Source organism: Crassostrea angulata, chromosome 6 (genome assembly GCF_025612915.1).
Source record: "Crassostrea angulata isolate pt1a10 chromosome 6, ASM2561291v2, whole genome shotgun sequence".
In the NCBI taxonomy this organism is placed as follows: Eukaryota; Metazoa; Mollusca; class Bivalvia; order Ostreida; family Ostreidae; genus Magallana; species Magallana angulata.
Genome location: NC_069116.1, coordinates 9,537,369 through 9,550,044, shown reverse-complemented (window position 1 = coordinate 9,550,044; position 12,676 = coordinate 9,537,369). Strand labels below are relative to the sequence as shown.

At 31.2% G+C, this 12,676-nt stretch overlaps 1 long non-coding RNA gene across 1 annotated transcript; it reads right to left on the bottom strand.

Moving 5' to 3' along the window:
* Positions 1 to 10,219: 10,219 nt before the first annotated feature.
* Positions 10,220 to 11,403, bottom strand: LOC128188516 (uncharacterized). The gene is made up of 3 exons (XR_008244161.1): positions 11,267 to 11,403; positions 10,495 to 10,555; positions 10,220 to 10,306 (listed from the first exon to the last, which is right to left on the bottom strand). It is a non-coding gene; the product is annotated as an uncharacterized LOC128188516 (long non-coding RNA).
* Positions 11,404 to 12,676: the final 1,273 nt, after the last annotated feature.

The window sequence follows — 12,676 nt, the reverse complement described above, 5'->3', positions numbered from 1 at the left end:
AAACGTTATTGTGTCGTCATTTCCATAAACAATCTGAAAGCTCTCTGCGAAATTCGATAATTTGAAAAAAAAACATAAAAAAAAACGAGATAAAACTATGATATATGTCATAATTTGTAACTAATCCAAGTGATTTCAAGATTTAGTTAGATATGATCAAATGAAGTTTTTGAATTTTTATTTTTGTATTTCCACATTGATGGAGACCCATAACCAGTCTTGTATACGCTTATTGTTTCCAACGGTGGTATTTCCTCCATATCAAGAAGTAAGAGCGATTCTAGTTCATAAATACTTCGTCTCTGAAAACTTGTCCTGTGTCAAAAATGCTATATACCCTAAGCCTTTTTTATATATATGTTACCTCAATAAACTTTTAGATTAATCACAATCAGGTGCTGTAACAACGAAAGGCAAAATACTACACCAAAAACCATTTCCATCACTTTTTTGGATTGCCCATGCCATCATTGTCTGCATTTTCTTCCAAGGACTAATCGTCTATGTTTAACTATCATGATTGAATAAAATAACACCATTTCATCGATATCATCATAAATTCTATTATTTCTTGATACATGAACGTTTACACACTCTCTAAAATTCCATATATGTTGTGTCTTTTATGGGTTGCACATACAAACTGTATGTTTCAGAATATTTTAGAAATAGTTTGAAATGCTTTGTTACATAGTTTTATAGAAGAAGAGAAATGAGAACGTGCTAAATTACATTTTTTAGTTTCTAAAATGCCGCAATCATAATATTGCAGAAAAACAAATTTGTGATGGACAGTCAGAGGAACCTTTGTACGATAGCAATGAAAAGGCATGCAATAGTAAATTGACACTTAAAGTGAATTTAACTCTGTGGGTTAAACGTCTTCAATTAAAAAAAAAACTAATTATCATACTCATATATAGTGGTAAATATTATTTAAATATCTTAGATTTATGCTCTATATTTTAAAATGATACACGCAACTTTAGATAAATCTGATTTCTTCCAGGTAATATGGTAATGGCAATATCATCAATTTTAGCAGACACACCAGTCTTTACTGTTTCTGATTTTTTAGTTTCATATTATATATGGGTATCTTATCTCTTAATGATAAAATTATAATATCCTGAAAGGTATTGTGTTACATATGAACGATTTATAACCGATTTTTAAATTAATGATTTGGAACTTTCAACTTAAAAGCTAACACAATTATGTATTCAAGGTGGATAAAGTAATGAATCTATTTTTAAATCACATAGCCATGCATGAGTCTACAATCAAAAAACAGCAGATGTACATGCACTAACAGCTGCAAAACAGCAATGGAGAGATTATTTTACGAAATTAATTCGTGTACATGTATATAATTATTTTTCATCCTGTGATATGCATATTCTATAACGAATTTGTTGTTCAAGGGTCCTCGTAACTTTTACTTTATACGACCGTATGATTTCAAACCATTGAGAGACCGTTAAAATTGCCACTTGTGTGTGTCTATCCCCGTATAGCTTTAGTCTATACACCAACAAGTCCCTAGTTGGAATACAGCAGGTGCTTTTGTTTTTATGAATAATGATAATTTTTAAAGTTTATTTTCCTCCAAAATTGAACCTATTTCTGTCATTTTAGGTCGAAAGCATTTCATATCTCTAAGCAGCATAAGTTTTGGCCTATGTGAAGTTATGTGAAACTTTTTCCAAAAGGTGCGCAGGGCCGTAGACTCATTGCGAACCTTATGGGTCAAATTTTGTAAAAATATTCAATATTTCAGGTGGTATGGGACACCTCCATATTATAAACAGTGAAATCAATCATAATTTTAAATATTTTTGTTTTTTCCTAATTCCTAAGAATTCAAACCGTAGCAAGTATTTCTATTATAATGTAAATTTGTCCAGTTTAATATCGATGGTTGTCCAATAAAACCTTAATTTCAAATGAGTTCGATTTCTTTTAGAAAAGAAGCAAAATATGTGAGGCAACGAGTACAAATATAGGAAATTATTTTTTTATATATGATAAGTAGTTGTGGTATAGCAGGTGGTTGTAAGTACTCTTAATTTTGAGTTACTTCACTTATGATGAGAACCATTTTTTTTTTTACGTTTTATGTGTTTTTAGTGAGTGCATAATGAGATAATGGAGCATTAAAGCAAATGATATAAATTATATAAAACATCTCCAAACTATTGGGTCCTAGATCTGTCTCACCCCGAATCATAAAAATATTGCACAATTGAATTTTAACCCATGTACCTTTACAAACATTTTGAGGGCTGCAAAATGGTTACACTTGTTTTTTTTAAGCAAATGTGCTTATTGTGATATCAGTTATCACATTCCATTTTCAGTAACACCTGTTGTTGGCAAATTTTAATGAAAAATTATTGTCAAGCATTTACACAGTTTCTTCATAAAAAATAAAATATTGGATAAACATCAGTCTGATTTCCAACTGGGTGATTCAACAAATTACCAAATTCAATTCTATGATTTGTGCATATCATACGTTTTCGATAGGATCTGACACAAGTGTGTCATTTTTCATTTAAATTAAAGACATTAAAAAGATTTAAGATTAGATTATAAATTGGATAAAAAGAAATCGATTCCATAGAAAGTAAAACGTTTTCTTTGGTTAACATACCTCATATCTAAACTTTTACGTAAACTGATATACGTTGGTAGGTTGGTAACAATCAATATATCATAGACCCAGGAGAAGCCTGAACAAGTTCACAGGGGTAGATATTTCACTACAAAGATGGATGTGGATAGAAACATGAGGGTATTCATTTGTAAAATTTGTACATGACAGTAACAAACCGTCAACCATCTCAACCTCTAAAAAGATAGAGGTAGGATCAGGTGCCATGGAGAAGTGAGCATCCTCTGCGGTCACACCCGCCGTGTGCTCTTTGTCGTAATCTGGGGAAAAAAAGTCCGTAGACAATTAGGTGATTAATTATGGTCTAACAATAACATGTAGTATGAAAAGCGTCAGTCAGCATGCGACCCAGTGGTAGACTATATTTGCAGACAAGGTCGTTGTATCGACCATAGAACCTACGAAAAGATGACTTCAAACGAGACTGTTGATAGTCCTGTTTTATCAACTTGTATTTCAGAAGCTTGCTTCGCCTTAGAAACTGCTCATACGAAGAGCATGCCCTTGTGTATCGAATTAACTGAGAGACAAAAACACCATATGCAGGTGATGAAGGTATATTGCTACATAAGTAAGGAAAGTTGACCATGGACGCGTTTATCATAAAGTTTTGTTGTTAGGTTACCATCAATGTCCATTTCCAGTAAAATATCCAAATATGAAACAGATGACGCAGACTCAGTGGTATCTTTTATTTCAAATTCACTGTGATATATCGAGTCGACGTTAGTATGGAAATAACAATTGTTGATTGATAATACGTCGTCAATATACCTGAATGTTGAGTTGAAGGCCACAGCAAGTGATTTATTATTTTCACGTACAAGTTTTTTAATAAATTCTGCTTCATAAGAATACAAAAATAGGTCTGCTAACAATGGGGCACAATTGGTGCCCATGGGAATTCCAACAGATTGTTGGAAGACTTGATTTCCAAAAACTACATATATGTTGTATATCAGAAACTCAAGCATCTTTTAATGTCAACTTCAGAGTTCTTGTGTGTGCAATCAGATTGGATTTCCAATGTCAAGGTAAGCATTTTCAGACTTCCATTTTTATTGAAGAAATAACTGTCGATGAAATTTGTACATGTATTATTAAAGTACATATGTAAACAGAATTCTGATAATTGTAATAGTGTAGTAATTTAAGGAGGTGTCTCTGATAAATTCATTCTTTGAAATGCAGGGCTACATTTGGAGAGGTCCAAATTTGCCTAGAATTTGTATGTATATATTCTTTATTCTTCTTTTTAGGAAATGGTGAATGGTATGATATCTGGAAAGCAATTTGGAAGCAAGCTAAATTTGTACATGTTATATATAAGATTTAATTTTTTTTTAAAATCATGTTCTAATCCCTGGTGGGGTGGGTTGTGTATCAACTTGTGTATTCATGAACAAGCAGTAATGTAATATTCAATACGGTCAAACTTATTTGTATTTCATTCATATTAACGATATATTGATATTTACACAATTATATATTAAGTGAACGTAGTTTATTCTTTAAGCAGTGAATGGTTTAGTGATAAGTGTATAGAATAGTGAATTACCGCTATGGTCATAACTTGCACTTTTCCTGAAGATACCCCCCTCCACTTTATTGGGAGTATGTAAAAAATGAAATGAAAATAAGGAAATTAAGAGTGAAATTGATTGTGAAATTAGGATTAAGATTTTGAACATTTTGGAAAGTTGTCCTTTTATATTTTTTTTGCTTGTCAAGATATTTTTGATGAGTCTGCCCCCCCCCCCTTTCCAACTTTAAAAAACGATGCTACGTGCCTGCATAATGATAACTCCTGTGACAATACAATTTTCGTGTAAATCGATGAAAATATTGAAATTGTCCATGTATTTTGGGCAACCTGTCATTTATTTTCCGTGTCGATGTTCCATGTACAAGTCTAGAACATGCTGCATAATTACGTGACGGAAATACTTGTAAATTCATATATAAAGTTGTTACCAATACAACACAATCGTAAATCTGGTGTGGTTTTGGTCTGTTTGGTTTATTACATGTGCCATGGAGATATTTGGATTTGTTTTAATCATTTACACTTGTGTCGGATTTTCTTATACTCTTTCAGGAGATGACGTTTGTTGGCAGAATAAGACAAAAGGGTTAATTATTCTCACTTTTTTTAGAAAATGAATATTTGTCTGTTTTGATGAAATTCTAATTTCTGTATTTTTATGTACGCTGTTCTGGTGGGAAGTCACCCAAATTACCTTTTCAAAACTTTCTTGTTTGTATGCATAGGAATATGACATGGGTTCAGAAGTATTGCTGTGCAGGATTTGAAGAAAAAGACAACGAGTGTATAGGTAAGTATAACACCCAAATAAATTTTAATATGATTATCAACAATAAAATGCAAACATCAAATAATATTAATGTTGCTCTTCAAAGATAAACATTAAAAATTGCTGTTTTCTTGATTACTATTTGAAAACGAAGTTTATGGACATAGATTGGTAATGGGGGCATAAAAATGGACAAAATGATATTTCCTTCTAAAATAATGAAACAAGTCTTTCTATTAAATTCATCAAAACATTCTCGTTGAAACAAACGCATTGAAAATAATATAATCACGAATCTAGTTCTCACTTTCTGTTATGACAGAATGCAGTCCTGGTTTTCTTGGATTGAACTGTAGTACACCGTGTTCAGAAAACTTCTATGGAAAAAAATGCCTGTCTCAATGTAATTGTGATAAGGAAACACATCATTGCCATCATGTTTGCGGTTGCTTACCCAAATTAGTCATTGTAAGCAATGCAACTGTGATTAATGACAGCACTTCATCAGTAAATGTGACGTCATCCTACTCCACAGAGACATGTCCAACTACAGCAGACACACGACAAACCGAGGCGCTGCCGAGCACCCGCCTTGCTGAACAAACCTCAGGTTGTTATTGCTGTTATCATGATAATTTGTATGTGTTGGTTTGCGCGCGTGAGCGTGAGTACTTGTGAGTGTGTAGAAAAGGAGACGGACAGCCATTTGAATATTTATTTAAAGCTATACACGCTATAATTTGCGTCAATTTTGAATAAAGGGGAAAATGTATGTGTTTGATTACTAATAAAAGTTACCTTTATGCTGTTAATTATAATGCTCAATTCGATCACGTAACAAATATATCAAATATTAAACAATAAAAAATATTTATTTTCCTGCCAGGAAAGTAATGCCTCCTCGTGAATATCAATCTATCACGTGATATCGACAGCTAAATTTAGTCTATCATACCAAAACTGGTGAAGGGTCAACATCTTCATAATTGTGATAGTTTCACAAAGGAAAGGATATTTTCAGTAAAGCATAAATTTGTCCGATATACGAGTACAAACAAAAGAAAAAAAAATACAAGCCTGTGAGTAGATATGAATACTTCCTTTTAAAAAATGACGTAGACCTGTGTGTTTCCCCTATGTGCTATTTATAGATCCTATAAGTGTTAATGCAGAAGTAAGGGTATCGTGAATGACAAACGTATTTTACTCATTATACATGTATGCATTTCAAATTAACAACTGTTAAGCATATTAAAAATCAAGTTGGATTTTTAATTAGGCAAACAATAACGACCACCTAGTTCTCCGCGGACATGCGCAATGAGGTCGGTTTGCTCTTCCTTCATCAATATTCATGAAAAGGTCTATTTTCCTGGCAGGAAAATAAACAATTAAAATTTATATCTTTGTAACGAGATGGAATTCACCATTGTAATTTACAGATTAAGGATAACTTTTATAAGTAGACAAACGCACGCGTTTTCACTGTCATTCAAAATTGACGTAAATTATAGCGTGTATAGCTTTAAGTTTCACCCTAATAATGGTTGTTCTGTTACATGTAGCTTTAACTTAGATGATATTTTGCAGTTCTGCGTCGAGTAAAGCCCAGTTGACACTTTCTTTTATGGAGTCTTGTAATAAATTTAATTTGGTGTTACAGTTCTACATTTAGGATTTTTTAGGACAAAATTTTATATTCAGTATTATTTCTAAATATGAAGGTAAATTATTCCAAACACATAGCAAAATGCAGCTTTATGAAAATATACATTTCAAAAAAACGTGTTCCTCCTGATAAATAGAATGATTTCAAAATATAAAAAAAAAATAATGTAAAAATTTGACATTTTCGTAAACGATGTGTCTTCTCCTGAACAGCACAGATAAAATAAGACAATTCCGATTAAAATCAATTACCAGTTAGGAACCTCAAAACAATGAATTGGTATTTTTTCTGTTTGTGCTTAATTTAAAAGGCAGCTGTTTGTAATTAATATAAGTCTTTAGTAACATGTGCAACACTTAAAATGGACAGAACGACCATCGAGGAAAGAGCCAGAGCCGTTGAAATTTCAATGTCTGGATTGTTCATACGACAGGTTGTTTTCACTTTAAAGCTGATGTTCATTTCGTTCTCGACATTGTTTCAAATATGGTTTAAAAGCAATCCGAGTAAAAAGTAATTTTAACACAGTTTTTCTTCTTCCGTAAGTGTTTCGTCATTTCCATAAGCAGTTAAACAATCCGAAAGATTTGGGCGAAATTCGACCATACCGGAAGTGATCAAGATAGCCAGCAAATCTAAGGTGGAAATCGCTACTGTAACATCGTTCGAAATCAGTCACTTCATCGGGAAGACAACAAATTTGTTAACACTTAAATCTTTAGTTCGGTGTAGAGGGAGGTAAAAATAGGAGAAAAAGATATTTTATTCAGCAAGAAGAAAAATAGATGCAGGTATGTAGCTCTCAGGCTAAATAAATTTGGATGGACGATCTGCATGGGACCCGGGTCGTCCATTCAAATTTTTTTCAGACCGGGAGCTACAGACCCTGTAGCTAGAAGAAAAAAAAAACAACAAAAGGAATCTAATTTTTAAAAAGAACAGAAAAAAGGATATATGTCATAATTTGGAATCAATGCAAGTATTTTGAAGATTTGATTAGATTTGACCAAATGATGTATTTGAGATTTTTAATTTTGTATTTCCTCCTTTGTTGGAAACCAACAACTAGTCTCGCATACGCTAATATTGTTTCAAACGGTGGTATTTCCCCTATATTAAGGAAGTAAAAGCGATTCTCTTTCATAATTTTTTCTAGTCTTTGAAAACATTTCCTGTGTTAAAATGGCGTGTTCCCTAAGCCTGGCCTACGGTATTAACCAAAATGAAAACATTTTGATTGCATGGCTGAATTTCTTAGTTGTTTTTTTTTATCGCTGTTGTTGCTTTTTTTTTTATTGTTTTTTTTTTGTTGGTTTGTTTTTTATTTAAAAAAAGGGGGGGTAGTTATATGTTTTGCTGCAACACATTTTATAACATGCATACACATTTACTACCTAATCTTTAAGATAAATCAAAATCAGGTACAAAATCAGGGAAGGAGCGACATCAAAACCATTTCCATCTCCTATTTGGAACATCGTGTGCCATCGTTGTCTGCATTTTCTTCTTAGCAGCCCTCCTCTATTGGTAATATCATGGTTTGAATACGATAAAATCGTATATTTTATCGATATCAATGTAAAATCAATCATAATTTGATACATGAAAGTATACATATACACTCTCTTAAAGGATTTTTTGTTGTCTTTTATACATTGTAGGTTGCGTATACGAACTGTTAGGAAAAAAGAAGGTAACCAATGACAGTCTACTGTTTTACGTTAATGTAATTCAGATACAACCATTATTCATGAAACGCTTTCTTATGTACTTTGAATTTTATAGTAAAGAAATGAAAACGTTCTTTTGGTCTGGCCCAAGTTATTCTACTGTCATATTTGGACGATTTTTAATTTTAAAAAATACGAATCGGTGAAAGAAGTATACAATTCAAATTAATGAAAGGGAAACAAAATATCTTCATTGTCAAATTCATTATTTTTCACTCGGATAAGTAGATAATCACATGATCGAAAACATATTTCTTACGGAAAATGTTGACATCTTTTCTTCATTCGGAAGCCGGCAAATTACCTCGCGCAATTTTTCAACGTTTTTATGTCTGTTGCAATACAAAACCCCGAAAACATCATATTTTTGCCGTGTATTGATACCTGATAAGCTATATAGTGGGGGCGTTTAAAAGAAAAAACTTTGAATTTTTTCATACTTTTGAATAAACATCGTTTGAACCTTGATGTATAATTTATAAATATCGAGTAATTAAGCAAAAAAGTGAATCGATGATACCGGGGAATTAAGAATACGTGTAATTATAACATTTAAATTTCTAGAATGCCGCAATCACCACAATAATGTTTATGGTTTGGAAGATGCAAATGGTGTTGGGCATAACCAGGTTAATGATGGACAGTCAGAGGAACCTTTGTACGATAGCAATGAAGAGGCATGCTACAGCATATTGACACTGAGGGTGAACAACAGCAACGAGTCTCATAAGGAAACTAGCAGTTCAAAAGAACCATTTTTTGCAAGCGACAATCCGTATGGTTTTGCCTACGACTATTCCCGTAATAATTATGATAGCTAATTACCTTCTGTGCATGGCTTTTTTCTTCTTCCAGTTTTGGTGAAAATAATTTTTTTTCAATTAAATGTTCTATGTAAGAATAATGTTTGGAAAGAAGCACATGTACATCTTTTTCAACTTATCAAATCTGTGTGATGCATTGTATGCATTGTATCTCTGAATCTTGTGGTTTATGTTTTTGTGTATTAGCTGTCATAAAGAAAGTAATGTCTGCAAGCGTGTGTCTGTAAATATGCTCAAAATGTAATCATTCATATATTAAATTTAATAAAAACCCCGCAAATTCGAATTTTATTTTCATCTCGCTCAATATACGTTGTTTTCCTGAAATTTTAGTCCATCAAAATGTTCATACACATGCACAGTACCGATCAGACCAAACCTAACAGAAAGTTAACCCCAACTAAACCCCAAGTTATTTTCGGGGTTTACTCTTGGTAAACCAAAAGTAAACCCAGAGTGGACACAGAGAGTAAACCCTGATCAGAAGTACATGTATACACAGGAAAAATGTCCACATGTGTGCAACATGTGTTCAACATATATTTTACATATATATTTTACATGTGTAAAACACATAAAAAGAGCACACATATATAGTGTTTAATTTCACACATGCTTAACATGTGTTTAATATGTGTTTAACATGTGTGAAATTATACAGAGCATATTTTATATGTGTAAAACACATATTCTATATGTGTAATATATGTGTTGCATTTTATATATGAAATTTATATATAATTTTTTGTTAGCAATTTTCAATAATAAAGGTACATCTTTACTTAAGCTTTCATTTAAAATATATTACGTACAGTGTGCTTCATATGCAAACTATTCATTGATATCAAAGTATAGATCATCAGTATACTATTATATATTTTAAATGAAAGCTTAAGTAAAGATGTACCTTTATTATTGAAAATTGCTAACAAAAAATTATATATAAATTTCATATATAAATATTAATTTTGTAAAAGAGTGAAATCACAACAAATCTTTTAACTTAGCTCTTGGTAACCCTTGATTCTTCTTTTTCCCGCAGAAGCTCCCAGATGTTTGGTCTATTGTCTCTTTTATTGATGCATAGAACTCTGGTGACAGAAAAAAATCTTAAGTTAGTATATAGTCATGGTATATTTCATAGATTGAAGATATAAATTAAATTGTCATTAGAAAATCAAATTTTCATTTTAATTTAAATACATGTATTTCTCTATCAGAACTTACATGTAGTTATTACTATATACAATCATGTATATAATATAATTTTAATTCTCACCTTTAAACTCTGGCCAGAACTTCTAACATTCGGTAAACTTTTTCATTGCTAAGAATGCCCTCTGAAAGAAATAAAGAAAAAATTAGCTAAATTCTTTGATAAAGTATCATTCAATAAATAGTTATATATATTTATGCACATGTACATGATGCACTTTATTTGTACATAATTATGTCCACTGTATACACATTTTAGAGAAGTCATTGTTGTTCATCTTAGAATTACCATTATTACAACTATAAAGAACTGAAATATCCAGATTTTCAGAATTATAATGCTGTTTTGCAAGTACATGTACATGTTATACAATAATTGTTACAAGTGCTGTTGATTGTTAAAAACTAACAGCAATTTTAAGAAGTCTGGAATAAGAAATAATAAAAACAATTTTCATGCAGCCATCAGTGGATACCAAGCAGCTTAAACAAAATTCTGATACTACACATATTTTTGCAACAGAACTGGCAAACTAATCTAAAAAAATTAGCCATCTCTATGTCAATCTAACTTCAACTTCCTTCTTTTCAATGCAGTGACCTTAGCAATTCATGTAATACCAACTTAATACAATCATCAGAGGTTTTTAAATCAGCATAAAATAAATATTTAATTTTGAGGAGGAAAACAGACATATTATGATAATATTTGTTTCAAATAAACCTGAAATATTTGTAAAAGTTAGATTTTCAACACTTAAAAATTACGGAACAATATACAGAAATTCGTAATATTAACAATACAGTCAGAACTCTACGTATTTAGATTTAATTACCATGATTTGTCACTTTTATACCAGCTGCAGTGCAGAACTATCTATAAACTCAAGAAGAATGTCTGGATCTTGAAAAATTCATTACCCTATGTCTTCGGACTTCCTGACAGACCAAATATTTTTAGCCTTTGTACTATAGCCATTTTCTACATAAAAAAGAAATTCCACACAATAGTTGTATATATACAATTAGTTGCATATATCATAGTACATTGCAGGTATATTATTGCATGTTTAATAATAAAAAAAAACACTTAAAACATGACATTTAGAATTAATATGAAAATTTCATTGGTTTTCTTTTACAAAATTCAAATCATGAATACTTTCAAAAGAAAGTCAAGCAACAGTTTTGAAGATAAAAAGCTGAATTTTACTTATAATACCTACAACTGCATAAACAGTTTAGAGAGACATATCCCTGCTATTCACTGGTTTATGTGACCTGTCTGAAAATAAAGTGTGTTAATTAGCATACAATAAGAACTCACTTAATATATATTAAGTAACCGACTGAATATTTTAGCAACTTGTTGCATAATAAGTATCATTTTAAACAATCAATTTAATTTTCAGTTTTGATATAACAACGACAAGAACAACAAAATTATATAAAACTTTCGACTTGCTGCTTTAAGTTTTATGGAATACATACTCGTTACTTTGCAACGAGCTTTACTCTAGTTTATTCTACTTTCACTTTTCAAGATTGATATGTGTCTGATCTAAATAAATATACATTTGATAAACATATATTTAATGTTCGCTTAATTGTCAAGCGCTGTTCTGTCTATAAATGTGCTTTTTGCCAGCTACAACTGCTTAATTGAAGCTTTGTGGAAAACGTTTACCGACAGACCTCACCGTTTACTTATAGCAGATGTAGTATATACCTGTATGTGTATATATACATTTAATCACCGTATTTGCCTTTACATTTCATCTAAAAACTTTCATCAAGTTCACCTAAGTTGATTGGATCAGCATCGATCGTTTCCAATACAGGTTTCTTGTTTTAAACCCGAATTTTCCTGGGAAACACAAGCTCTGAGTTTCTTTTCGCGTTATAAGATGACTATAGGTTGCTACCAGCAATATTTATATAATTTTACAATAAAAATAATGAATAAGAATGATTGACAAACCTTACCTTTAGCCTAGTCTCAAATCGAATATCTGCAGCTGCAAATGATTCAACATCTTCTGCTTCCGTGACGTAAAAAATGACGTATGATTGCAAACAACAAAATTAAAGCCAATCGAGATTTAAATCCGGAATTGGTTAACAAATACATTTTCTGTAAGTTAGTTGGCAAAAGTTTGATAAATAAATTTATTTTACCAGTATTTACTAATAAATGCATAAATAATGGTGAAAGTCATGAAAATGAATAATAAATTAAACATTTT